General features: G+C 57.4%; 1 long non-coding RNA gene across 2 annotated transcripts; it reads left to right on the top strand.

The window, feature by feature from the left end:
* Positions 1–4044, top strand: LOC133760554 (uncharacterized). Of its 2 annotated transcripts, none has more exons than XR_009865993.1 (3): positions 1–162; positions 2044–2255; positions 3424–4044. It is a non-coding gene; the product is annotated as an uncharacterized LOC133760554 (long non-coding RNA). The 2 variants fall into 2 exon arrangements; XR_009865992.1 differs by having other exon boundaries at positions 3521–4044.
* The last annotated feature ends 22106 nt before the right edge of the window (positions 4045–26150 follow it).

Here is a 26150-nt window from a genome sequence, read left to right on the forward strand (position 1 = left end):
ATCAGGAGCAAACCCTGCCCAGACTCAAGGCAGCAGTTCCGTCTACCTTCTCTCTGACCTCACTCTGCAAAGACAAGATCCCAGGAGCAAGTGGACCAGCCCGGACCCTCGTGTGGACAAGGGCCGGTTCCCTCCTTCCCACTGGCTGCTGCACCTGAACAGGTAAGGCCTGGGCCTCCCTCCCAGAGCTCAGTGGCCAAGAGGTGAGCCTGCCGGTCAGTCTCGCCAGCCCCGGTCTGAAGCACAGTGCCCCCCACCGCCCAGCCTGGCAGCCCTGGGCTGGCTTCTGTTAATTTGCTGTCAGGCTGCCTAAGCAAACCAATTAAAACTAATCATTAATTATAAAAGAGAGTGAGAAGAGTTGGAGAGAGGAGAGGGTGAAAGTCGGAGAGGGGAAGGAGGAAGAGGGAAGTGGCCTAGAGAGGGAAGACCCTGAGGGCCTGCAGGGAACACGGGTGGGGGGCTGGGGGCTGGAGTTGAGGGGGCAGGAAGGAAGCTAAGGGTGATGGAGGGGCTGCCATGGGCACGGCGTGGGGAGGGAGACCAGCGAAAGGGGAGGAGGCATAGGGACTGGCGTACCAGGACCTGAAGAGACTTTATCCGTCTGTGGGGCCCCTTGGCTGGAGTCACGGCCTGGCAGGGACTTGGCCTTGGAACCTCTCACCCACGGCTGCCCAGCTTCCTCTCTGGGAGGCTCTGCTGAGGGCGCAGCACCAGGCCAGGCTCCTGTCCCCGAAGCTCCTACCTGCTGCTCCCCACCCGTCTCAGGCCATGGAGGCCCAGGGCAGCTGTCAGGGCTGCCCACTCACCCGCCCCCCGCCCCCCCGCCCCGATGTTGTCTCCTTCCCCTGCCCCCAGCCCCCAGCCCCGTCCCCACACACACCCTCTCCCTGGCCGAGCCCTTTCACAGGGGCTGGGGCCGTGTCCACAGCAGCTTGAGGAGGGGCAGCACAGACAACAAGGGCAGTGTCATGGAAACGGGCACCTTCCCCGGGAACTCTTCTGTTTGGCCTCCTGCCTGCAGTGAGGAGCTGTCAGGAGCCCGAGTGAGAGTCACAGTACCCCGGGACCAGGCGTGACAAAACCTATTTTCTGCCTCAAATTTGATTGATTAAAAAACTTTTTAGGAAAACCATGTTAAAAGAATGAAAAAGAGAGAGAGCGAGAGCGAGAGCGAGAGAGAGAGAGAGAGAGGAAAAGAGAGAGGGGAAAGAAAGAAAGAGACTAGACAGTTCTGCTGGGGAGGAGGCCGAGAGAGGCAGGCCACAGGCAGGGGCCGAGCAGTCCGCCGGCAGTGGCTGTGCCGTGGGGGATGTGTGCCCGTGGGACACCCCAGCATAACCAGGCAACACAGAAAGGTCAAAGGGGGCCTGAAACTTTTACACAGTGGTTAGCAGGACAACGCGGGGGCCTCGGGGCTTGCCCAGTCCAGCAGGTGCCGGATCCAGACAGGGAGGCAGCTCAGGCTGCTTGTCTTGGCCTAGGGAAAGGAGCCCGAGACCCCAGGGTGGGGAGAGGGGCGGGGAGGGACAGCAGTGCTGCCCAGCACCAGGCAAGCATCGAATAGGCCTCGGATTGGTGCTGGGGTTTCTCTAAATGGTCTTGGTTGGAATTCGGCCAGAATCCTGAAACCTTTGTGCAGGGTCAAAAGGGTGGACCTGGTGGTTTGGGGGCAGGATTAGGGTTTACCAGCTTGTTCCCTCCGGCCCTGGCTCGAGACACACTTTTAATTGTCACAAGAAGCAGGGAGGTGCCCGGCTTGGCGCCTTCATCCTTGGCTGGTTCATTGCTGGCTTCGGAGCCCCCTCACCTGCCTGTCTGTCTGGAACCTTCCCCACTCAGGCCTATACACCCTTTGCCAGATGCTGTCCTTTGAGGTCCCCAAGCCTGGCCAGGGACTTCAACTTTAGGGAAGACACCGCCTTATTGTCTCAGGGCTCTAGAAGAGCTGGTCTCCCCTGCCCTCCTGAGATCCAACCTGTGGCCTGGTTTCATTATTATTATTATTATTATTTATTTATTTATTTATTTTTTAACTCTGAGACCCTCAAAGTCAAGGTGAGAAGTGGTGCTGGACAGCTGGACGAGGGGAGTCAGCACAAAGATTTTTTTCCAGGAGCTACAGAGTTGCTCGGCAGTGTCCAATCCGATGCCTGCCAGCTCAGGACTCAAAGGGAGGAGCCACATCTCCTCTGAACAGGTGGACACACAGAAAGATGACACGGGCTCCGGGCCCGTCCCCAGCCCCTCTGCAGGTAAATCCTTGCTCCACAGTGATCCTTAGGTATTTACTGAGCACATACTGTGTGCATGCCACAGGCCCAGGGAAGACAACACAGGGCAGAGATGGTGCTGTGTGGTCTGAGCCTTGCTGGGCGTCGGCTTGCTCACCTCCAAAGTGCAAGGATAAGAAGTTCTACCTCAAAGGCACGTCCCCTCAGCAAATATTTGTTGAGCACCTACTGTGTGCTAGATACTCGCCCTACACCCAGGGGACAGTGGCAAACCAAAGACCCAACCTTCATGGAGCGTCCACTCCTGCGGCTGTTGTGAGGGTCCATGATGGGCATGGGGTAAGCTGTGATCAGCTTCCAGGGTCCCCGTCTTTCCTACTCCTAGGGATATACTGCAAAGAGGGAAAACAGGAACCAGACAGAAACTTGTGTGGGATGGTCACGGGTGGACACACCCTGACTGCCCATCCGCGGATGGAGGGATGAGCCTGTGGTCTATGCAGACCTGGGAATATTATCCAGCTACACCACGGCGTGGATGCACCTAGAAAACATTATGCCGAGTGAAAGAAGCCAGATGCAACGGGCTGCGGATTGCATGATTCCATTTATAGGAAGTAGCCAGAGCAGGTGAATCCGTGGAGACAGAAAGCAGATTGGTGGCGGTCAGGAGCCCGGGGTGGGGGGGGGGTGAGGGCGGGGGCAGAGGGGAGGGACTGTTAATGGGTACAGGGTTTCTATTTGGGGTCATAAAAAATTCCGGAACTAGGTATTGGTGATGGCTGCACAATGCTGTGAACGGACTTAGGGCCATTGCATTGTATGCTTTCCAGGGGTTATGGGGCAGGAGTTTGGCCCAGCGGCTAACACGCTGCTTGGGATGCCACATCCCATATCAGAGCGACTGGGTTCAAGTCCCAGCTTTGCTTCCAATCCAACTTGCTGCTAATGCACACCCTGGGAGGCAGCAGGTGATGGCCCAAGGACTTGGGTCCCTGCCACCCATGTGGGAGACCTTTATTGAGTTCCAGGGCCCTGGCTTCAGTTTGGCCCAGCCATGGCTGATGTGGGTATCTGGGGAGTGACCCAGTGGGCAGAAGATCTCTCTATCTCTGTATCTATGTCAACACAGTGAAAATACAAAAATAAAGTGAAAACAAATAACTTAATTTTAAAAATGGTTTCGTAGGGGGCCGGCACTGTGGTGTAGCAGGTAAAGCTGCCGCCCAGTGCCGGCATCCCACATGGACTCCAGTTCACATCCCGGCTGCTCCACTTCGATCCAGCTCTCTGCTATGGCCTGGAAAAGCAGTAGAAGATGGCCCAAGTCTTTGGACCCCTGCCCCTGCATGGGAGACCCGGAAGAAGCTCCTGGCTCCTGGCTCCTGACTTCGGATCGGCGCAGCTCCAGCCGTTGCAGCCAACTGGGGAGTGAACCAGTGGATGGAAGACCTCTCTCTCTCTCTCCCTCTCCTCTCTCTCTGTGTAACTCTGACTTTCAAATAAATAAATAAATCTTTTTAAAAATGGTTATGTGGGGGCCGGTGTTGTGGTGCAGCATGTTAAGCTGCCGCCTGAGACACTTGCATCCCATATGGTCGCTGGTTCAAGTCCCGGCTGCTCCACTTCTGACCCAGCTCTCTGCTATGGCCTGGGAAAGCAGTAGAAGATGGCCCAAGTCCTTGGGTCCCTGCACCCACATGGGAGACCTGGAAGAAGCTCCTGGCTCTGGATTGGCTCAGCTCCGGCCGTTGCGGCCATTTGGGGGAATGAACCAGCAGATGGAAGACCACTCTCTCTCTGCCTCTGCTTCTGCCTCTCTGTAACTCTGCTTTTCAAATAAATAAATAAACATTTAAAAAAAGAATAAAATGATGCGATTTTAGAAAAAAAGAAGAATTAAACAGCTGGGGAGAAGAAGCGCCCAAGCGGCAGCTCAGCATCAACCTCAGAGGCCACGCTTGGGGGTGGGAAGGCGAAACCTCGCCCTTCAAACGGATCCTCTTTCCCTCTGGTCACCCAGGACGAGGTGGACTGCTGCCCGGGGGCGTTCCCAGGCCACCGAAAGCTGTGCTTGGTGACCGCAGAGAGACACTTGGGAAAGGCTAGCGTAGCTCTAGTGATGGGGCCTCCCTGTAGGGAACCCCCGCTCGAGGCCTATGGCTCCAGATCCCCACACACCCCAGCTCCGGTGCACAGAGAAAGTTCTTTCTCCCGTGTGGCTCCCCACGCACAAGGCCCAGCCGACACGCCCCTCTGCTGCACTCCCCCGTAACTCCAGCTGCCGCCCAGCATCTTGGTACAACCGGCCCTTGTCCAGGTGGGGCCGTGTCAATCCCGTCCCCGCCCACAGGGCTCCTGGGAGGGCAAGCCTGGGCCATCAGGGGGCCGGACTCTCAGGGGGCTGTTCTCCGAGCTCTCACCGCCGCCCCGCTGCCTGCTCCCGAATGCGTGTGCACACAGAAACCCCTGCCTTGGCCCAGGAACTGTCAGGAGATCAACAAACAAAAGCCGTTTCTTGACAGGGAGTCATTTATATTTTAGCTTCGTTCCATTATCCTAACGAATCCTCATCAGCAGATGCAATATTAACAGCAGAAAATCAGCTCATTACATCCGGGGGGATTTCATCAAGCCGGCAATCATGTGCGCAGCTCCCCAAGCCTTCGAGAGGCCAGTGCGGCTGTTATTTATTTATTTTGTTACTTATTTATTTAATTTTTGGGGTTCTTTCCACATAATTGCGCCGCATCTCAGATCTTTAATAAATAATTTGTAGGTCCTGAACTGCAGATAGCTCTTCTCTCTACCATGAGAGCCTGCGTTAGCCAAAATATTTACCAATATTTAGAAGTCATTAGAGTCAGGAGGGGAGTGGGGAGGGGTGCTCCGTTCTTCTGGGAACAGCCTACTTTGGGCCGGCGGCGCCTGGCCGTCAGTCTCAGCCTCTGACCTTAGCTCTCTGTTCGAGGGCGGCTATCGCGCGTGGTGGAGGATCCAGAAGACGGGGCCCGTGTCTGCCACCCTTGGCCTGCTTCAATGGGGCGCGATGTGGGGGTGTTCCTGGGAACCCCGAGCGAGGGACAAGCCCATCTGATTCTAAGGACACCGCAAGGCTCCTCAAGGTGCTGGCCAATGGGACGGGCCCACGTGATCCAGGACAGGGCCCCCACAGGCTGAGCTGCAGCACGCCCTTGCCCGGCTTCCCTGCCTACACTGCTCCGAACTCCGCAAGAACAGCTTTCACCGTCCCCCGGGAGCCCGGCTCGGCTGCCCCCGAGCGCGGACAACGGTCCAACTCGCCGCTCCCACGGCTATGCCAACTAAAGGAAGGGAAAGTTCCGTGGGTCTCGTCGCATTTCACAGATACAAACACCCAGGTTCAGCTCTCTGCCGTGGCTCAGAAAAGGCCTGAAGCCAGGGTCGGGTTCAGAACGGCCCTGTTGAGCCGCCGCTGAGCCTTGCGGCGACGCTGCCCGACTTCTAGAAGGCTCCTCCTGGCTCCGACCCACAAGGCTGGAGCGGCCACCGGTGCTGACGGGCACCCCTGCCGCCACCACGGGCCGGCCATGCTCGCGCAGGTTTTTCCCAGCGGGGGCTGGATTTGTGCCCAGCCAGGAATGCGCTCCCAGGATGTCAATTCTAATCTCCCCAGCGCTCTGACAGAATTAAGCTCCAGTTTGTCCGACAACATCCCAAAGTTTCAGAAATCCAGGGCAGACTCTCTAATCAGGCTGTAGGACAAAGGTCTGGCCTGACCCTGTCACTTCCATTTAGCCCTCCTGTCTGTCTCGGGGCTCAGCCTTTCTGTGGCTTCCTCCACCCTCTGCCCCTGCCCTGGCCAGCCCAGCCCCCCACGTGCTCCTCCTCGGGCTGCCCTGGTTCTCTGCCCAGCCCAGCCCTGCCCCTCCCCAAGCAGTGGGCTAATCCTCCATCTGCTCCACGAAGGAAAGCCACGGAATTCCTAGACTGGTCAGCGCCAGCCCGTGGCCTGCTGGCCTGGCTGGGGGTCTCGCTCCCTTCTGCCTCGGCCCGTCCTCGGCTCCAAGGGGAGCTGCTCTACGCAGAGCCACTGACCCTCACCTCACCTGGGCTCCCCTGAAGCATCCGTCAGCTTTCCCCACCTCCATCCTATTTGAGGGGTCAGCTCACGGCCCCTCGGCCACCCTTGGTGACACCTACGTGGGCAGAGACCTCTCCTTAACCAACTCTGCCAGCCACCAAAAGGTGGCCGCTGTCTACGAGAGCAGAAACAGTCCTGAACCTGTGATTGACAGCTGGGCCAGCAGAAGTGCAGCCTGGCAGAAGGGGAGGCAGGAACACCCCCTTCTCCATCACCACAACCCACAAGCCATGCCCCATGCACGTGGCTCTGGGGTGAGCCCAGAGCGCCAACACCTGCCTCCGATTCTGGAGGAAGTCGTGCAAACAAGAGGTGTGGGTGAGGGGGAAGCTTGGATCTCGAGTGCTCGCATCCCAAGGCCCACAGGGAGCAGAGGCCCCAGGCAGAAGCGTGGACAAGAGGCACCCCCAGGTCTCCTGCACTTGGCTTGGGCGCTCCCCAGGAAGCCAGAGCCAGCGCAGGGGCTCCCCGGGGAGGGGCTGGAAAACAAATACGAGGGTGGAAGAGGAGGTTGGAAGAGGAAGACGCACATGGAAATGTTGTTTGGCCGCTGTGCTGACCTTCCAGAAGCATGAGAAATCTAGACGGGGTGGGGCTGCTCTCCGAGAGCTGCCCAGTGGGCAGGTTGTACGGAAAGTCCTGGAATGCCGCAGGTAGGCAGGGCCGTGCCACAGCTCCTGTGGCTTGCCCACATGACCTGGCCCGGGACCTCGTCCCGAGCTCAGAGCTTGGCCCTTCAGGGGCTTTCCCCCGCCCTCTGCAGCTTCCCAGGCCACGCTGCACTGAGTGGCCCCCGCTCTTCGCTGGAGATGCAATGAGGGGCAGTTCCAGGCTGGCCCTGACCTCAGCAGCCACAGGTCACGGGGACCTGCAGGGTGGATGGAGAAGGCTGGGCCTCAGGAATCCCCTAGAGAGACTGGGAGGGGCTGGTTGGTGGGAGCACGGGAGCAGGAGATAAAGATAGCCAGCGAGGACGACACGGGGCAGGACCTGTCTCTTTAACAAGCCCTTTCACGGAAAGAATTAAAATCATCATTGGATTTTCACCTAATAACAGAAAAAAAAAAATCTATGCCCGCCTGTTAGCACTTTCCAGAAAACCTCTGCTTACAGCTCCCAGTGCACCCACCTGCGCCCCGGTGCCCCACACTCCCAGCACTGCCTCTGCTTCCCACGTGCCCCTCTTCCCTCCCTGCTACGCCGGGGTGTCGGTGAGCTGCTGGGGGTTTCTCCCTTTCTTTTTAGCTATTTATCAGCAGACTGTGTGGAGCTGAGTGGTGTGAGCCTCACCCTGCTAAATAAAGCTTCGGTATTTCTGATAAAGCCATCAAATTCCTTATCGCGCTGACACAAAGTGCATTTAAAGAGACAGACACCCTGTCCCTCCCTCTCCACCGGGCCCTGCCCGCTCGACTCAGTTCAGATTTCCAGCTGCTCAGACACTTTGGATCAGACACCAAATACGGCTCCTAAGGATGGAGGTGGGGGCGGGGCAGAGGGTGGCAAACCCTTGCCTGCTCCCACCCTCCCGGGTCAGGGCTGCTAGCCCCCTGGCTGAACCAGGAAACTGGGTCCCAGCCTGGGGGGGCACGCTGCTTCCGGACCCAACTCTGGGACCTGGAGGGAGCTATCAATAGAAACTGTCCGCATAACAGAACCACCCAGTGTCGGGACAACAGCGGGCAGCGGAGGGAGAGTCCTGCGAGCAGGTCTGGCTGCCTTGGACACGGGGACAGGGATGGGCCGAGAGGGACCGCCGAGAGGCCCCTGCACCTGGGCGGTGAGGCTGTGCGGCATGTACCACTCACCCCGCAAGCCCTGACTCCTAACACAGCCACAGCTGTCACCCCATTTGACAGGCGAGGAAACCGAGGCTGGCCCACAGCCACAGAGCCAGAGGCAGGCCGCGCCGGGGCTTCAGTCCAGGCTTGCATGTGGCCCTGCCGGCCAAAGATGCTCCTCTCCCCCATCAATCCGCGGCACTGACCTCTAGGCTGGGCTCCGATCGCGCCAAGACAGCTCTTCCCGCGACCCGCTGCCCCCTCCCACCTTCCTGGCCCCAGCTCAGCAGCCCAGGCCCTGAGCCCACACACAGCCTGTTGGTTGAGGACTCAAATTTATTATTTTTAATTATTTTGATTTATCAAAGCAGCAGCTACAATCACATTAAACCTACTTGGCTTCTTGGCATTTAGCAGATACGGCTGCCGCACGACTCCCCCCAGACAGCATCAAACGCCCAGCTTGTCCACCTGCTCCCCAAGAAGGGCACCTCGGGATCCTTCCCCCAGAACCCCAAACTGGAGAGCCTCGAGGCCCCCCCTCAGTGCCTGTCCGCCCAGCAGCACGTGTGGCTGAGGTCACTGAGGGCCTGAGGGCGGGAAAGGAATAAGCTCTCGGGCAAAGCTTACCCCAGGTGCTCTGGGCATCCCCGCCCCCACCCCCCGGCTCAGGAGACCCCTCCGGAGTGCTGGCCTGCTGGGAGCGGGCTGCAGACCCAAGCAGGCCACCCCTGCTGCTGGCCCACCCCACCCAGATCCGAGTGTGGGCTGGGCACTTGATCCAGGTGAGCCAAACATCCACAGACCCTGCACACAGGAGGAATCACTGCCTGTCCCTCCCTCCCTCTCTTCCTTCCTCCTCTTGCTTCCTTTCTTTCTTAAAATTTATTTATTTCATTTGAAAGGCAGAGTTACAGAGGGACACACACACACACACACAGATCAATCTTCCATCCGCTGGTTCACTTCCCAAAGGACTGCAATGGCTGGGGCTGGTCCGAAGCCAGGAGCCAGGAGCTTCTTCCTGGTCTCCCACGTGGGAACAGGGGCCCAAGGACTTGGGCCATCTTCTACTGCTTTCCCAGGTGCATAAGCAGGGAGCTGGATCGGAAGTGGAGCAGCTGGGACTCGAACCAGTGCCCACATGAGATGCTGGCATGTGGCCCATTACACCACAATGCCACCAATCCACCCCCCCCCCAAAGAGATTTATTTATTTTACTTGAAAGGCAGAGTTACAGAGAGAAGGACACACACACACATACACACACACACAGGGGCTTTCTCCTTTCTTACATGGGAAGAAACAGGCTCAGAGAAGGGAGGGGCCCAGCCGGAGATGCACAGCTCCTACGATCTTGAGCAAGGCCAAAGTTCACACTGATTTGGTTGCGCTAATAGCTGTACCCACTGCCTTCCCTCAAGACCAAGGAGCCGTGTCCTGCTGTGACACACTGTGGCTGGTGGAAGACAGCAGCTGGGAAGGACCCAAGGTCAGGGTGAAGGCCCAAGTGCACATCCCAGGCATTTAGAATCTGAGTCCCCAGGAGAGGGGAGCCTTGGGAGGAAGCACCAAACCAACAGGTTTCCCTGGGACGCCCAGGTGTGCCCAGGGCCATGAGGACAGGCTGGCGCACGTGCATGGCCCATGCATGGGTCAGTGTGGAGTACTGTCAGGCAGACTCACAGCTCAACAGGGAGCTAGGCCTCAGGCCCTGCCCCAGGCCCAGGGCCCACGAGTCCAGGAGCCTGGCACGGTGAGCAGTAGGAGAGCAGAGGAACCGGGCAGTTCAAAACTCAAAGCCAAACAGCATGCAAAGAGCACAGGTGAGCCGTGCCTCTGGGACTCATAGACCCATGGCAGCCACCAGGGGCAGCTCCCAGCCCCGGAGGACAAAGCAATGCTTGTCTGGTTGGGAGAAGAGAGACAGTTTACTACAAACCAGGGGCCAGACTGCCACTGGTCCTCACTGCATCATCCAAAGACGGTGGAGGCAAAGACCTTGGCTCTGGCTGCAAGCTTTGAGCACGCCATCTGGCCCGGCTACGTGGATACCCTTAGCTATAGAACATGCCTGTCTCAGAGGGTTGTGGTGTGCATTTGGGGAGACCAAAAGTGCAAAGCTCTTGGCAAAGTGTCTACACATCTTCTGTATGTAAAAAGTAGCGGCAAAGGCTGGCATTGTGGTATAGTGGGTAAAGCTGCTGCCTGCTATGCTGGCATCCCATATGGGCTCTGGTTCAAGTCCTGGCTGCTCCACTTCTGATCCTGCTCCTGCTAATAGCCTAGGAAAAGCAGCAGAAGATGGCCCAAGTGCTTGTGCCCCTGCAGCCCATATGGGAGACCTGGATGAAGCCGCTCTTGACTTCGGCCTGGCCCCGCCCGTGTTGTGGCCTTCTGGGGAGTGACCCAGCAGATGGAAAATGCCTCTCTCTCTCTCTCTCTCTCTCTCTCTCTCTCTCTCTCTCTCTCCATATCTCCCTCTTTGTAACTCTGACTTTCAAATAAATAAATACACCTTTAAGAAAGAAATAAGCGGCGGCAGTCGTTCCGGTCCTCACCTTTATAACTGGGACACTGTACTAGGGAGGGTGGCTTTGGCGTGAGTGAAAGCAGAGTCTGGGGAGCCAGCTGCACGTTGCCTGGGGGAGCCCAGAAGTGTCTCCCGGTGGCCGTCCATGCTGCCTGCCCGGCAAAGTGGCTAAAGCAGCTGACAAGGACTTAGAGCACAAGGCAGGAGGGGGGACCAGGATGACTTGGGCGGTCACATTTGCCTATCAAAAACCGTACATTCCCCCAGCTTTCCATGGGGACTCATGCCCTAATATGGGCTCCGCAGCTTTCTGGGTTATTTCGAGTGCATGTGATAATGACTGTAGGCTCTGCTCCTGCTGCCCCCGGAAAACTTTCCATCTGGGGAGAGAGCGGATGGCTGGCAAAGGACGAGAAAGGCGCAGGGAAGCCCAAGGTCAGAGAGGATGGAGAGAGTGGGCATGGCGACGGGGGACAGGGAGGGCCGGGCAGGACAAGCCAAGCGTTCCCAGACCTCTGCCTGCTACCCACGGCCCCGGGGCGCTATGCCAGGGCAGGACAGTGGCTGGCTCCAAAGGGCGGGGCCGGCAGCCCGCCCCCTCACCCTGACTCTGGTGTGGGTCCCTTGCACACAGGAGCCGAGCTGGACTCCTGGGTCCTGGGTGACTGCCCAGCACCCAGGGGCCCCTCGGCTGGCTCCTTGAATTATTACATCTTAATTATCTTTCTGCCTGAGCGTGGCCCATCCACTGCAGGCTGCACAGGGTTAACGCCAACAGAAGGGCTGAGTGGCTCTGCCTTCGCTCTACCTCAATTTCTACTGCTCCGATCACCTTCCTCCCCCACCCCCTGATCTTAGGAAAAAAAACCCATCAAAATAACTATTTTATGTCTCCAAATATGCAGATCATTTTCTTTAATGAAAGATGCTTGACGTCTCCGATCCAATTAATATGCAAATGCAGGAGAGGATTTATTTGTGACATTCTGTCTGGGTGAGAGAAAACAAAAAAGGCCTGTTAACCAAAACACTAATTGCTGTGACTGATTGTCACATATCATCATTTTCATAGGATCTCCTCGACTCCTGGCTCGTAGGGAGCCTGAAACCAGGACTCACTCCATGCAGGCATCAAGGAGAAACAGGGCAATGGGCTACCTGCCAGCGTGTCCCCCTCGCCACCAGGCCCCAGGCTGGCCCGGTGCTCGTCCCGCAGCGGCCGGCTGCGACCTTCCAGGGCGCTTGGTCAGTCAGCACCCTTCCTAGGCCCCCCTTACTCACTTAGGGGCCGACCCAGAAGCCAGGAAGAGCGAGGCCTGTTCTGCAGGATCTGGGAGGCCCGAGGCCCAGCAAACCTTCTGGCCGTGGCCGGCTGCTTTTCTGCGGCTAGACCCTACCTGTTGGGCAGCAGAAGCAGGTGCAGGCAAGCAGAGGGCCCCAGTGGCCTATGGGTCCTCTCGGACGCCACACCCTGTGTCTCATCCCGTTTCTCACACTGTCATCTTTTACCTTAAGGTTGCACAGCGCCTGTCAAGAAGGCTCCTCTGAGGGAAACTGAGGCACGGCCTGTCATTCGGTCCTTAAGATGACATAGGAGTCCATGGAAACAATTTTAAATTGGTTTTCCACTTACCTCTGTATGTCTTAAAGTTTATTTACATGTTTCTATTTATTTGAAGGGCAAAGCAAGAGAGAGAGAGAGAGAGAGAGAGCGAGCGAGCGCCTCCATCTACTAGTTCACTCCCCAAATGCCTGTGATGGCTGAGGCCGAGCCAGACCAAAGTAGGGAGCTGGGAACTCAATCCAGGTCCCCCAGCTGTGTGGCAGGGCCCCCACTACTTAAGCCATCAACCTGCTGCTTCCCCAAGGGCACATTAGCAGGACGCTGGAATCTACAACAGAACTGAGACTCAAACCCAGTGTCCCAACCACGTCCTAACCGCTAGAAATCCTGGAAGACCCCCAGGCACGTACTGCAGCTGGGCAGAGCCCTGCACACGGAGCCCGCGGAAGTGGGCGGGGCAGTGGTCAGGGCCACCGTCTCTCCTGAGTGGCTCCGTAGCTCCAGGAGGCCAGCTGTGAAGGACCACAGGGCTTCCTTCACCCCTGTGTTAAGGAGAGCAGGGAGGAGCAAGCGCTCATGGGCATCCCTCGTCCCAAAGATCCAAGGAAAAGCCGGAAGGAGAAGGCGCGTTTTGTTTGAGAGAGGAGAGAAGCACACGAGGGTTCTGGGTATCCTGTGGTCCCAAACTCAAGGCCAGGGGTGGGCGAGGACTCTCTCCAGCAGCCTCCCCTCCCACGCAGGGACCATGGCATAACAGGATCCCACGGGGCTCAGCCTAGGGCCCCGGTGCTGGGAAGGCTGAGCCCCTGCCAGCACGATCCAGCATTCAGGGCACTTAAAGGTCTCTTCTACCTTCTGATCTCGTCCTGGGACTCCCCCAAGTCCCCAAGGACATTGAAAACTGGCTTGAGGAGGCAAACAGGACAAGGCTGAGGAGCCACAAGGGTCCCCAGCTCGGTGCTGGGGACAGTGAAGGGCTCCCCATCTTGCAGGAAGTCACGGAGGAATCCAGACACAGGGGGCACTAAGCAACATGCATCTGGTGGGCACCAATGCAGACTGGCCCTAGGGCCCCCGTCTACTCCTGCAGGCCTCAGTGATGGTGGGCGATGGCCACGTCCCACTCGACTCCCATCTCCTGCCCCGGCCCAGCTGTCTCCCTCTGGCAACCCCGCCACAGGCCTCCAGGATGAGCTGGCGCCAGGGCAGCATCGGGCAGACACTCTCCCCCCAAAAACGGCCTGCCCCCGCACCCCGAGAACAGGCTCAACAGGATGGCTCGCTGGGGAGCTTGGAAGCCTTCCGGGAAGAGCATGGCCCTGGCACCAGGCCTGCCAGGAAGGAGATGAGCTGGGTCCGCCGCTCTGTCTGCCGCTCACCTGACTCGCGCCCACGGCAGCTGAGCACCAATGGGGTGTGCGTGGGTGCAGACAGGAGGCGCGCATCATGGCGCCAGGAGCCCCGAGGAGGAAGGGCAGGCGGCTGGGTGTGGTACCAGGTTGCTGGTCAGCTGAGGGTGCCCTGGCTCCAGGCTGCAGATGAGAAAGCCCCACCCACCAGTGGGGACAAGAGAAAGGGTCTTCATTGCAACACCGAGCCCGTACTACCCAGCCCAAGAGGTGGCCACTTAGCCATCCTTAGCTGAGTGACCATCAGGGTCTTGTTTCTGCTTTGCTGGTGCCTACCCTGTGGACACTCACACGCATAGCCTAGGGGGTACTGGGGGCGGGGAGTAAGGATCTGTTCTCACTGTGCCATGATTTAGGGCTCCTTAAAACTAGCCCACCTGTACATTAAAACCACCCATAAAACAGAGGAGTGAGGGTGTGCTCTGAGCAGACAATTAAAGCCAGACGCCTCCCCCCACCCACTGCCTCGCCCCGTCCCCTGGTGCCCCGCCTGGGGCATATGTGTCTTGCTGGACACAGCAAAGCTGGGTCTGGCTGGACCAGCTTCTTGGCCCTATGCTTTGCAGGTGCCCTCGTCAGTGATTTAGAGAGAAGGCCCCGACCCTAGGGCACCAAAGCTGCATGCAGCCCTGGCTGGAAGACCCTTCTCCCCTCAAATCTCTCCTGGCCCCGTCTCCCACTTCCTTTTCCCATGGCACGGACTTCCAGGACCAGACGCCTAGGAAACTCCTCCGATCCCCCGACTCTCAACCCGGCTACCGTCAGCCAGCTCTCAGCCAGTTCTGCACCGCCCGGCTTCACACACCCAGCCCTGGTGCCCTCCTGCCCTGGCCTGGAAAGGTTCTTCCCAAGTTCAAACCACATCCGCAGGGGTCAACTCCATTCACACCCAGCCCTTGGCACCTGCCCGGGGTCTCCCAGCTCCCTTCTGGGTCTTGGAGGGGCCGAGACTAGCTTCCGTGACCCAGGGCCTCTGCGTCCTTTCTCCATGGGACACTGTTGGAGAAGGTGGCAGAGCGCTGCCCACCTTTGCCAGCAGGGCGTAAGGCTATCGCCACTCCAGCTTTAAAAATACCCCAGCGTACAACCCATGGGGTCAGAGCAAAGGCCGCGTGGTCAGAGCCCTGCTATAAATAACCAGCAAATCACCGTGCAGAGCCCCGGCCCCCTCCCCACACCAAGAACCTTCCCGAGGAAATCAAAGTGAACAGAACTGTTACCAAGTCACTACTAAAATATTTACCAGCCTGGCGAAGTGCCGAAGGTGCTTGGCACCGAGTGTTTGCTTATTTACAAGGCCGTTTTAAAGGGTAGAAAGCAAAATAAGGCAACCTGAGCTATTAAACTGAGGGGGGCCAGGTGGCACCTACCAGCTGTCAGCTGTCTCAGGCACCTTGGGAGCTAGAACAGCACAAGGAGGGAGTCCCCCGAAAATGGGTCCAGAAACTGAACAGATCGGCCCTGGAGCCCAGGAACAACGCACCCAGCAGGGGTGGGGGGCTAAGGCAATGGGGGCAGAGCACACCGGAAGTTAAGGGAGAGAACCCGCCAGGCCCCAGCACGAGCCTCAGAGTCGCCCCCGCCCAGGACTTGCGCACACTCACCCAGATGGGCAACCTTGGGGGGGCACTGCCTCTCCAGAGGCAGGGGGAGGCAGGGCTATGGGGTGGGCGCAAGCAAGGGAAGCGGAGGCAGGCAGTGGGGGCTGGCCAGGATCCTCAGACGGGGACAGGAGGGGGACATACCGGGGCCTGGAGAAGAAAAGAACACACTCGTGCTTTCTCTTCCTCCTTTTTCTTTGAAGTTTCCTTGTGGTTTGAATTTAATTTTGATTTTCTCAACTTTAGCAGATTGAAATTGAAATAACCTACAAATTACTTAATGTGTTGTAAATCTGGGGGAATTCAGGAGTAATGGGGACCACATGTTGGCCGGGAGGGAGCCCACAGAGGACTGAGCGAAGGCAGCCCGCACAGACACCCAGGTGGCTGTCCCGGGTGGGGCTGCTGGGCTCCCCTCGAGGGAGGGGGCATGGGCTCTTGGGGGGGGGGGGAACGAGGATTCCTGAGCGGGGGCCCCTGGAGCCCTGGCCGGACACAAGGAGAAAGGGCTAAGACTGTGGACTGGCCAAGTCGCCGCCCGCAGCAGCCTGGTGACCGTGGACACGAGGCAGCCGAGCAGGCCGTGTGCCAGGCCTCCACCAGGCCCCTCCGCCTCGCCAGTGCCAACGCCGCAGCCAGCACTGCACGCGTGTGGCTGTCAGCTGAGCTCCCAGCGCCTGGCTCCCCCGCCCGCCCGCCCGCCCGCCCGCCCTCTTCAGCAGACTTCTCTCAAGTACTGAGCCATATGGTTCCAGTTAAGCTCCATATTTTTCCTTGTCGATTGAAGAGACACACTTTCCTCTTTGCCAGACACTTTGCAGATTGCTCTGTTGGCTCAATTTCTTATTGGATTTCTCAAAAAACCTGACATTTTAAATTAATTTACAGCCACAACAAAAAGAGTTCAGAATTTTAATGGTGTTGTAAGTAATTTTTAGGTAATCCACTCCAGATTTTGATATTAACCTTTGAAACTGGAGTTCATTCAGCTACTATGTTACAATGCACAGTCAGACTCCAGGCCTGGGGGAGCCTGGCTGGGGAGGAGGAGGGAGAAGTGGGGTCTGAGCAGCCTCTCACTAGGAAACCCCAGAGATGATGGTGCCTGGACAACCCCGGACAGGTGAGTGACGGGGAGTGGGGTGGCAGGGGGCGCTGAGATGTGGGGCAGATGTTGGAGAGGAGCTGCAGGAGCAAGGGTCCCTGCTGAATGTTCTAGAAGGGCAGGGCAGGCACAGCAGGGGCAGCCTCCCCGAGTGCCTTGGTAGCCAGAGTAGGGTGAGGCTCCACTTCAGTGTGCTAGAAATAATACTGATGCCAGTAATAGTACTGACGACAGCTTAGCATCTGCTGACTGCTCGCTCTGCGTCAGGCCCTGTGGGAAGCTCTTCCCGTACACTGTCTCATTGATGCCTGCAACCGCCTACGGGGGTGGGCCCTATGGCTACCACCGCCTACCGCTGGCACCATTACCGGTGAGTGCTCACCCAGGGCTGACCACGAAGGCCCTTGATACCCGATCTCATGAGAGGGCAACGCAAAGTGCACAAGACAGACTTGCTGTCCATCCCTTCCTTGACGGGGGGGAGGGAGGGTGGTGGCAGTGAGGCTGGGGGAGGGGAGGTGGGGTCCCTTAAGTTCAAGTTTATGACCTGCATGTGGCCAGAGCACTGGGCGCCTTCTGCCTCGCCTCATTCCATTTCTCCTTTCGAAGAATGCTCTAGAATGATCGCCATCATGGCCCTTCCTGCAGCAGCCCAGAGGAGGGGCAGTCCTCTGGGGCCTGCCCAGGAGGCCACCTGCCCCAGACCGAGCTGAAGGCCACGTGCCAACCCGGCTGCAGGAAACTCCGGGCACGGGGAAGGCAGCCCTCGCCAGCGTCTCCACTAGGCTCTGGCACTGCATGGCCCCTGCTCCGGTGCGCTGCCAGCTCGCATTCCTTGCCTGAAGGAGCTCCCCAGGGCACCCAGAAAAGGAGATGCAAAGAGTAGGGCGCTGGCCAAGGCCACTTGGGTCCCTGAGGGTCCTGCCTCCAACAGTCATCAGGGCTCCGGGGTGAGGCCAGGGACAGGCTGCCTGGGGTCCTCCTTGGCCTGCTGCTCCTTGTCCCAGGGAGAACAGTTCGAGGAGTGACTCAGCTTCTGTAAACCCACATAAACAGCCCTGAATGGGGCTCCCAGCCAGCTCCCCCCACCACCACCACTAAAGCTGGGACAAAGGGGAGGGGACCGAGAGAGAGGCGACCAGAGGAGTTTTGGCTTCACCCGCTTTGGAAGTGAACAGAGCACATGAATGAAATTTAGGTCTAGGAGAAGGCAGAGGCGGAGCCCAGGAGCCAGCATCCAGGCCTGCTGGAGCCGGAAAGCAAGGACCACGGCTGGAAGGAGAAGGCGGGGGTGTGGGAGCGCCGGCTGCAGCCGGGAGTGGCCCCTGGCAGTTCCTGGCCAGGGAGGCTTGGGTGACCAGCGTGCCGCACCCAGCAGGGGCTGTGGAGCCGTGATGCACCTGTCGTTGGAGCCCTGCCCGACGTGCATGTGAAGCAGCCCTGCTCTGGCCAGGACACTGTCCCTTCAACCTTTCACTGACAACTATCCTGGGGTCAGCTTTGCACGGCCCTTGGAAGTCCAGAGGGAGAAAAGCCGCCTCCCCGAAACTCACAGACTCAAGCTACTCAGTCCCGTTAACCCCCAGCCCAGCAGCACCCGGAGCTGACACCGGCCTAGCCCCAAAGCTCTGAAAGTTCTAGAAGCTTTTTGGGGTTCTGCTCCCAAGAGTTCCCTTCCTTGCTGCTTCCAGGCCCGAAGCTTGGCTTCTAGACTCCAAGAAGAGAAAGCCCTCTCCAAGGGTCTGGGAGCCATGATGGGGACTTCTGCCTTCTCACCACTTCCGGAAAGAAAAACCATACGCGCCCTTGACTTGTGGGTACTGACAAATGAGGGCTGGGCCGAGAAGCCGCCCGCCGCCTCTGTTCTGATCAGAGCTGGTGGAAGGGCTGGGCGGCAGCTGCCAAGGCTGCCCACGGCCCGTGCCCAGACTATGCAGACCTGGGCACCTGTGGAGCCCCTGGCTTGCAGCCAGACAGCATGTATGAGTGTCAGGGGGCGAGGTGGGGGAGTACTCGGGCTTGCCATGCTCCGGCGCTGTGCCAGCACGCGGAAGGCTGAACTCACCCTGGGCGCAATGCCACGTGCCCAGGCACTGGGCATCTGCTGGCACGGCAGCATGTAAAGAACAAGGGGTCCTACCGCCTGGGTCCCCCCTCAACTACCTCACAGTGGTAGGTCTGCCCCTGCCCGCGAGGCTCTGAGCATGGGACCCCTCGAGGGTCCCCTGGCACCATGCCCACCACCTACCATGGGCTATCCCCATTGGCACTGGGCCGCACGTGGGAGGGCTCGGACACCCTGCTGGACGCAAGCCAAATGCTGAATGGCTCTCCTTGCTGGCTGGGCGCCATCAGCTGGGCACCTCTGGGTTTGGACCCATGGTACCATCTAGTTACTAAAAAGCCCGACAGCACCGCCCTCCCTGCCACCTGCTGGCCGCGGACAGCCACGTTCCGGCGCCTGGGGGACCACTGAAAGATGTCAGACGCCGTCTTGAAATCACCGATGATGTTCAAGCTCTACATTAAAATCAGAATGTACATCCTTGTCGACCACTCCCTGCGACCATCCTGCCCGGCTGAGTCAGCTCCATTTGTGTTCTGATCCGGGGAGCAAACCCCAGAAACTTTCTGTTGTCTGCTGGCCTCTCGCTCTCTTCCCAACTCTTTCTTTCTTGGCTTCTTTATTATTATTATTATTATTATTATTATCATCATTATTTTATTTTTTTATTTCCCCCTCTTGGTCAGGTTAAAGCGCTCCTGAGGGGTGATTGACGGGGGTTGCCATGGAGACCCCGGCTTGAAAAAAAGCCTCGTTAGTTGCCAACTCTGTGTGTTGTTGTTTTACAACTGTGACCGACTGTCACATGAGAGGGGGGACAGCTGGGGGCCGGGCAGCACAAAGGGAATGGCTTTTTAATGGAGTGCCTGGCCTGGCTTGAAGACTCAATAAAGAGTTGCTGGTGAGTCCCCTCGCTGGGCCGGGCCCAGCACACGGGGCCGGAGGCCTTTGTTCCGCGGGAGCTGGGATGGGAAAGTTGGGAAACCAGCCGCTGAGAGGTGGAAACAAGAGGCCTCCCCCCACTCACCGGACAGCTATTCTCTCTCTCTCTCAGGGTGCCCGGATCCAGGGGACAAAACCCAGTGTCTCGGACAGGCTGCCTTGCTGGGGGAGGTGGCTGGGAGGCAGCTGGGGGAAGAGGAGTGGGAGGGGGGAATAGAGGCCTCGGGGGAGGGGGAGCTCCAAGCCCTCTGCATGAGGGCAGGTGGCTGATGGGCAGTGGGGCCGCGGCGGGGTGGGAGGTGGTGGGAGCCCAAGCTCAGGGGAGGCCTGAGACCCTTGTGGGGAGCAAGATGGTTGCAGATGGCTTTCCGGGAGCAGGGAGACAGACTTTATGCTGTGGGCCAAGGAGCACATGAGCCCCCTATTTACACACACACACACACACGTGTGCGCACAGACTGCAGCGTGGCCAGGCTGGGCAGCTGCCCTCTGCCTCCCCGGCCACCCTCTGAGCCGCCCCCTGCACTTGCTGGCCGTCTCTCCCCACTGCAGCTTCGGGCCAGCCCTGCCCTGGACTGGGGCCCAGGAACCAGGAGGAAGTGCGGAGCCTGCAGATTTTGGCCAAGAACCTAGACCTTTCTGATGGCAAACCAAGTGCCAGAGCTCTGGCCAGAGAGAGAGAGTGAGAGAGAGAGAGAGAGAGAGAGAGAGAGAGAAAGCCCGAGGATGACAGCTCTCAAAGCGTTCCTGTGTGCCTCTGGGTATTTCTGAGACCCTCCCAGGCGGCCCATAAAGGCAAACTACTCTCCCAAGCACCCCAGGTGGTGACGTGCTTTTCCCGTGCCGTGGCTCGGGGGTGGCAGAATCGCACCGTGTCCAAATCACAGGCGCATGGGGCGAGCAGTCTCCGGGTTCTGCAACCCCAAGTGCTTTCAGCTTAAAAAAAAAAAAAAAAAAAAAAAAGCCATCTTCACTTCAAAATGTCCTTGGGGAAGCCGTCCACATGGTCACTTTTTATGAATCTTGACCCTTGAGGGTGTGCCTCTTTAATATTCCGAGGGCCGGCGAGGGAGGCCGGCGAGGGAGGGGCACCCGTGTGATGGAGCTGCGAGCGGAACGAGCCCGAGCCGCTTGCTCGGGGACGTGGTTCTCACCTGAAAGGCAAACTCTGATCTTCAGATGTGAGCGCCTGGCAGCCATTGCCCCAGCGTGAACTAAGAGAAGCCGTCGTTTCAAGTGGAGGGAAAAAACAAAAAACTCTACCAGTCTCCATTGCCAATGATAAACTGAGCTTTCAAGTGAGACGGCCCTCGGAGAACTCTTAGTCTCTGCACACAGAACTGCCCTCTGATGAGACCGGCGATGCTGCTGAGGTCCAGGCTGCTTTAAGACATCACACACTGGGCTGGTGTTTGGTAGAACGGCCTAAGGTGCGGCTGGGGACGTCCCTATCCCCTAGCGGAACGCCTGGCTTGAATTGTGGCTGCTCTGCTTGCAATCCCACTTCCTGCTAATGTGCAACCTGGGAGGCAGGCAGATGATGGCTCTAAGTACTTGAGCTTCTGCCACCCACGTGGGAGATCCTGATTAGGTTCTGGCTTTGGCCTGGCCCAGCCCTGGCTGCTGTAGGCATTTGGGGAGTGAATCAGTGGATGGAAGCACTCTTTTTCTCTGCCTTCCAAGTAAAAAAAAAGAAAAAAAGAGTTCAAGACCTGGCTGCTCCACTTCCGATCCAGCTCTCTGCGGTGGCCTGGGAAAGTCCTTGGGCCCCTGCACCCACGTGGGAGACCGGAGGAGGCTCCTGGCTCCTGGCTTTGGATCGGAACAGCTCCGGCCATAGTGGCCAATTAAGGAGTGAACCATCAGATGGAAGACCCCTCTCTCTCTCTCTCTCTCTCTCTACCTCTCCTCTTTGTGTAACTCTGACTTTCAAATAAATAATTGAATCTTTTTTTTTAAAAAAAAAAAAGAAAACAAATAAATAAGAATTAAACATCAGACAAGAGAAGGTGCCAAAGGAGCATTCTACAAAAGAATAAAAGAGATCACGCGATGAACTGTGCCGGCATTCGGACCAGCTGGAGTCCTCAGCGAACCCTATTTTCCGGACGACCAAGGTGTGGGGTTATGGGACCTCCCAGCAGTGGGCAGCTGGAAACACAGGAAAGATGGACAGCAGAGCACACAGACTCCACTGACATGGTCACAGCGTGCCCGCGGCAGCCAGCCTTTGAGAAACTGCTACTTGTCGAGTTTTGGAGTAGTATCAAAGAATATCCAGGATGACTGGCGAAGCCTAGGGGCTGGCCCAGCAGGTGAGACAGCACTCAGCCCAGCGGCATCCGCACCGAAGTACCTGACACCCAGCTCCAGCTCCTGACCCCAGCTTCCTGTGGATCCAGCCCTGGGAGGCAGCAGTGATGACTCGAGTTAAGTGGGTGCCTGCCATCCACGTGGGAGACCTGGACTGGGCCCACGTGGGAGACCTCGACTGGGCCCACGTGGGAGACCTCGACTGGGCCCACTTGGGAGACCTCGACTGGGCCCACGTGGGAGACCTGGACTGGGCCCACTTGGGAGACCTCGACTGGGTCCACGTGGGAGACCTGGACTGGGTCCACGTGGGAGACCTGGACTGGGTCCACGTGGGAGACCTGGACTGGGCCCACAGGGGAGACCTGGACTGGGCCCACGTGGGAGACCTGGACTGGGTCCACGTGGGAGACCTCGACTGGGCCCACGTAGGAGACCTCGACTGGGTCCACGTGGGAGACCTCGACTGGGTCCACGTGGGAGACCTCGACTGGGCCCACGTGGGAGACCTGGACTGGGCCCACGTGGGAGACCTGGACTGGGCCCACGGGGGAGACCTGGACTGGGCCCACGTAGGAGACCTCGACTGGGTCCACGTGGGAGACCTCGACTGGGTCCACGTGGGAGACCTCGACTGGGTCCACGTGGGAGACCTCGACTGGGCCCACGTGGGAGACCTCGACTGGGTCCACGTGGGAGACCTCGACTGGGCCCACGTGGGAGACCTGGACTGGGCCCACGTGGGAGACCTGGACTGGGTCCACGTGGGAGACCTCGACTGGGCCCACGTGGGAGACCTGGACTGGGTCCACGTGGGAGACCTGGACTGGGTCCACGTGGGAGACCTGGACTGGGCCCACGTGGGAGACCGGGACTGGGCCCACGTGGGAGACCTGGACTGGGCCCACGTGAGAGACCGGGACTGGGCCCACGTGGGAGACCTGGACTGGGTCCACGTGGGAGACCTGGACTGGGTCCACGTGGGAACCTCGACTGGGCCCACGTGGGAGACCTGGACTGGGTCCACGTGGGAGACCTGGACTGGGCCCACGTGGGAGACCTGGACTGGGCCCACGTGGGAGACCTGGACTGGGTCCACGTGGGAGACCTCGACTGGGTCCACGTGGGAGACCTGGACTGGGTCCACATGGGAACCGACTGGGTCCACGTGGGAGACCCCCTGGCTGAAGCCTTGGCTCAGTCCTGGCCGTTGTGGGCATTTGGTCGTGTGCATAGAGCTCTGTCTCTGAAATAAAGAAAAAAAGGGCAAATATAACTCCTTTTCCCAACAGCTCATCTGTGTGAAGCTGCAGTTGGATTTTCCTTACAAACTTCACCAAAATAGCCTGTCAGGGAGGACTGAATGCAGAGGCAGAGGTGAGAACCTGGCTTTTGTTAAGTTAGACAGCACAGAAACCTCAGAACACGCAACACGGGGCCGGCGCTATGGTGCGGAGGGTTAGTCCTCTGCAAGTGGCATGGCATCCCATATGGGCGCCAGTCTGAGTCCCAGCTGCTCCACTTCCAATCCAGCTCTCTGCTATGTCCTGGGAAAGCAGTAGAAGATGGCCCAAGTCCTTGGGCCCCTGCACCCACATGGGAGACCCAGAAGAAGCTCCTGGCTCCTGGCTTCAGATCGGCGCAACTCTGGCCGTTGCAGCCAATTGGGGAGTGAATCAGTGGAAGGAAGACCTTTCTCTCTCTCTCTTTCTCTCTCTCTCTCTGCCTCTACTCTCTCTGTGTAACCCTGACTTTCAAATAAATAAACAAATAAATAAATCTTTAAAAAACCACAAAAAATATGCAATGCACCCTTCTCTTTAGAATTTTGCTTTGGAAAATATAATTATTCTAATAAAATATACTATTTTTGTAACATAATGGATTTTATTACTATTATTTTACTTCTTAAAAAATTTTAAAATTTATTTGAAAGGCGGAGCTTCAGAAAGAGAGGGAGAGATAGAGAGAGAGAGATCTTCCCATGCACTGGTTCATTCCCCAAATTGCTGCAACAGCTGGGGCTGGGTCAGGCTGAAACCAGGAGTCAGGCGCTCCATCTAGGTCTCTCTCTTTGGGGGCAGGGGCCCAAGCACCTGGGCCTTCTTCCATTGCCTTGCCAGGTGCATTAGAAGGAAGCCGGATCAGAAATGGATTAGCTGGGACTGTGCTATGGATGCTGGCATTGCAAGTGACAGTTTAACCCACCATGCCACAGTGCCAGTCCTTATAGTTATTTTAAAATAAATGTTTCTAAAACAAATATGTTTTAATTTCTAATATGGTGAAGACTGACAGGTATGGTCCGCATAAACTTTGGGGTCCTCAGTACTTTTTTTTTTTTTTGACAGGCATAGTGGACAGTGAGAGAGAGAGACAGAGAGAAAGGTCTTCCTTTGCCGTTGGTTCACCCCCAATGGCCGCTGTGGCTGGCACACTGCGCTGATCCGAAGGCAGGAGCCAGGTGCTTCTCCTGGTCTCCCATGCGGGTGCAGGGCCCAAACACTTGGGCCATCCTCCACTGCACTCCCGGGCTATAGCAGAGAGCTGGACTGGAAGAGGGGCAACCGGGACAGAATCCAGTGCCCCGACTGGGACTAGAACCTGGTGTGCTGGCGCTGCAGGCGGAGGATTAGCCTATTGAGCTGCGGTGCCAGCCCAGAGTCCTCAGTACTTTCTACGAGTGTGAGGGGTCCTGAGACCAACAAGCTTGACAATCACTGTCTTTGGGCACTCGACTCAGAAAGCAGATATACAAGAAGTTAAAAAGTTCATGAAATTAAAAGAGAAGTTCATTTTGGTATAAAAATTTTTCAAATCCATGCATATGAAGCATATTCAAAAGCTCATGGGAAGGAGCTGGTGTTGTACAGAGCGGGTAAAGCCACCGCCTGTGTCACCAGCATCCCATTCGGGCACTGGTTCATGTCCTGGCTGCTCCACTTCCCATTTAGCTCCCTGCTAATGGCCTGGGAAAGCAGCAGAAGATGGCCCAAGTGTTTGGGTCCCTGCCACTCACATGAGAGACCCAGATGAAGCTCCTGGCTCCCAGTTTTGCCTGGCCATTGTGCCCTTCTAGGGGAGTGAAACAGTAGATGGAAGACTCTCTCTCTCTCTCTCTCTCTCTCTCTCTGTAACTCTTTTTTTTTTTAAACTTTCTTTTTAAAATTTTTTTATTTTATTTTATTTTTTTTGACAGGCAGAGTGGATAGTGAGAGAGAGAGACAGAGAGAAAGGTCTTCCTTTGCCGTTGGTTCTCCCTCCAATGGCCACCGGGGCTGGCGCACCGCGCTGATCCGAAGCCAGGAGCCAGGTGCTTCTCCTGGTCTCCCATGCGGGTGCAGGGCCCAAGCACTTGGGCCATCCTCCACTGCACTCCCTGGCCACAGCAGAGGGCTGGCCTAGAAGAGGGGCAACCGGGACAGAATCCGGTGCCCCGACCGGGACTAGAACCCAGTGTGCCGGCGCCGCAAGGCGGAGGATTAGCCTAGTGAGCTGCGGTGCCGGCCAACTCTTTCAAATAAATATATTTTTTAAAAAGGTTCGGGGTAGGGGGCAGCACTGTGGCATAGCGGGTAAAGCCGCTGCCTGGGGTGCCGACATCCCATATGGGTGCCGGTTCGAGACCCAGCTGCTCCACTTCTGATCCAGCTCTCTGCTATGGCCTAGGAAAGCAGTAGAAGATGGCTCAAGTCCTTGGGCCCCTGCACCCACGTGGGAGAGCCAGAAGAAGCTCCTGGCTCCTGGCTTCGGATGAGCACAGCTCCGGTCATTGCAGCTATCTGGGGAGTGAACCAGCAGATGGATGATCTCTCTCCCTCTCTCTCTCTGCCTCTCCTCTCTCTGTGTAACTGTGATTTTCAAGTAAAATAAATAAATTTTAAAAAAAAGTTGACGGGGAAGTGTGTATTATGGAAAAACTATGCATGGGTTTCCATTTTCTTTGCACCAAAATAACATCTTTTCTTTATTTTTTTAATGAAGAGTTATTTATTTATTTTGAAGGCAGAGCAACAGAGACAGAGAGAGAGAGGCTGAGAGAGATCACCCATCTACTAGTTCACTCCCCCAAATGGCTACCACAGCCTGGCCTGAGCTCGGCTGAAGCCATCTGGGTCTCCCCCGACGGGCAGTAGAACCTAAGCTCTTGAGCCATTATCTGCTGTTTCCCGGGCGCATTGGCAGGAAGCTGGATTAGAAGCAGAGCAGCCGGGCTCAAAATGCCATTCCCATGTGGGCTGCCGTGCAGCAGATGGCGCCTTCGCCTGTTACACCAGAACACCGGCCTCTGTAAGCATAATATTCCAATGCCATTCTCCCACGAACTTTTGGGGGAACCCCTGAAAGGAGCAGGGCTGTGGGGCACCAAGCAGGGACCACCACATGTCTCCACTGCCAGGGCACTGGAGGAGGCTCACATCTCGTCCCATGGGAGAGAGAGGGTGAGTTCCAGAACTGATTTTTTTTTTTTTCAGGTGG

This window comes from Lepus europaeus, chromosome 5 (genome assembly GCF_033115175.1).
Source record: "Lepus europaeus isolate LE1 chromosome 5, mLepTim1.pri, whole genome shotgun sequence".
In the NCBI taxonomy this organism is placed as follows: Eukaryota; Metazoa; Chordata; class Mammalia; order Lagomorpha; family Leporidae; genus Lepus; species Lepus europaeus.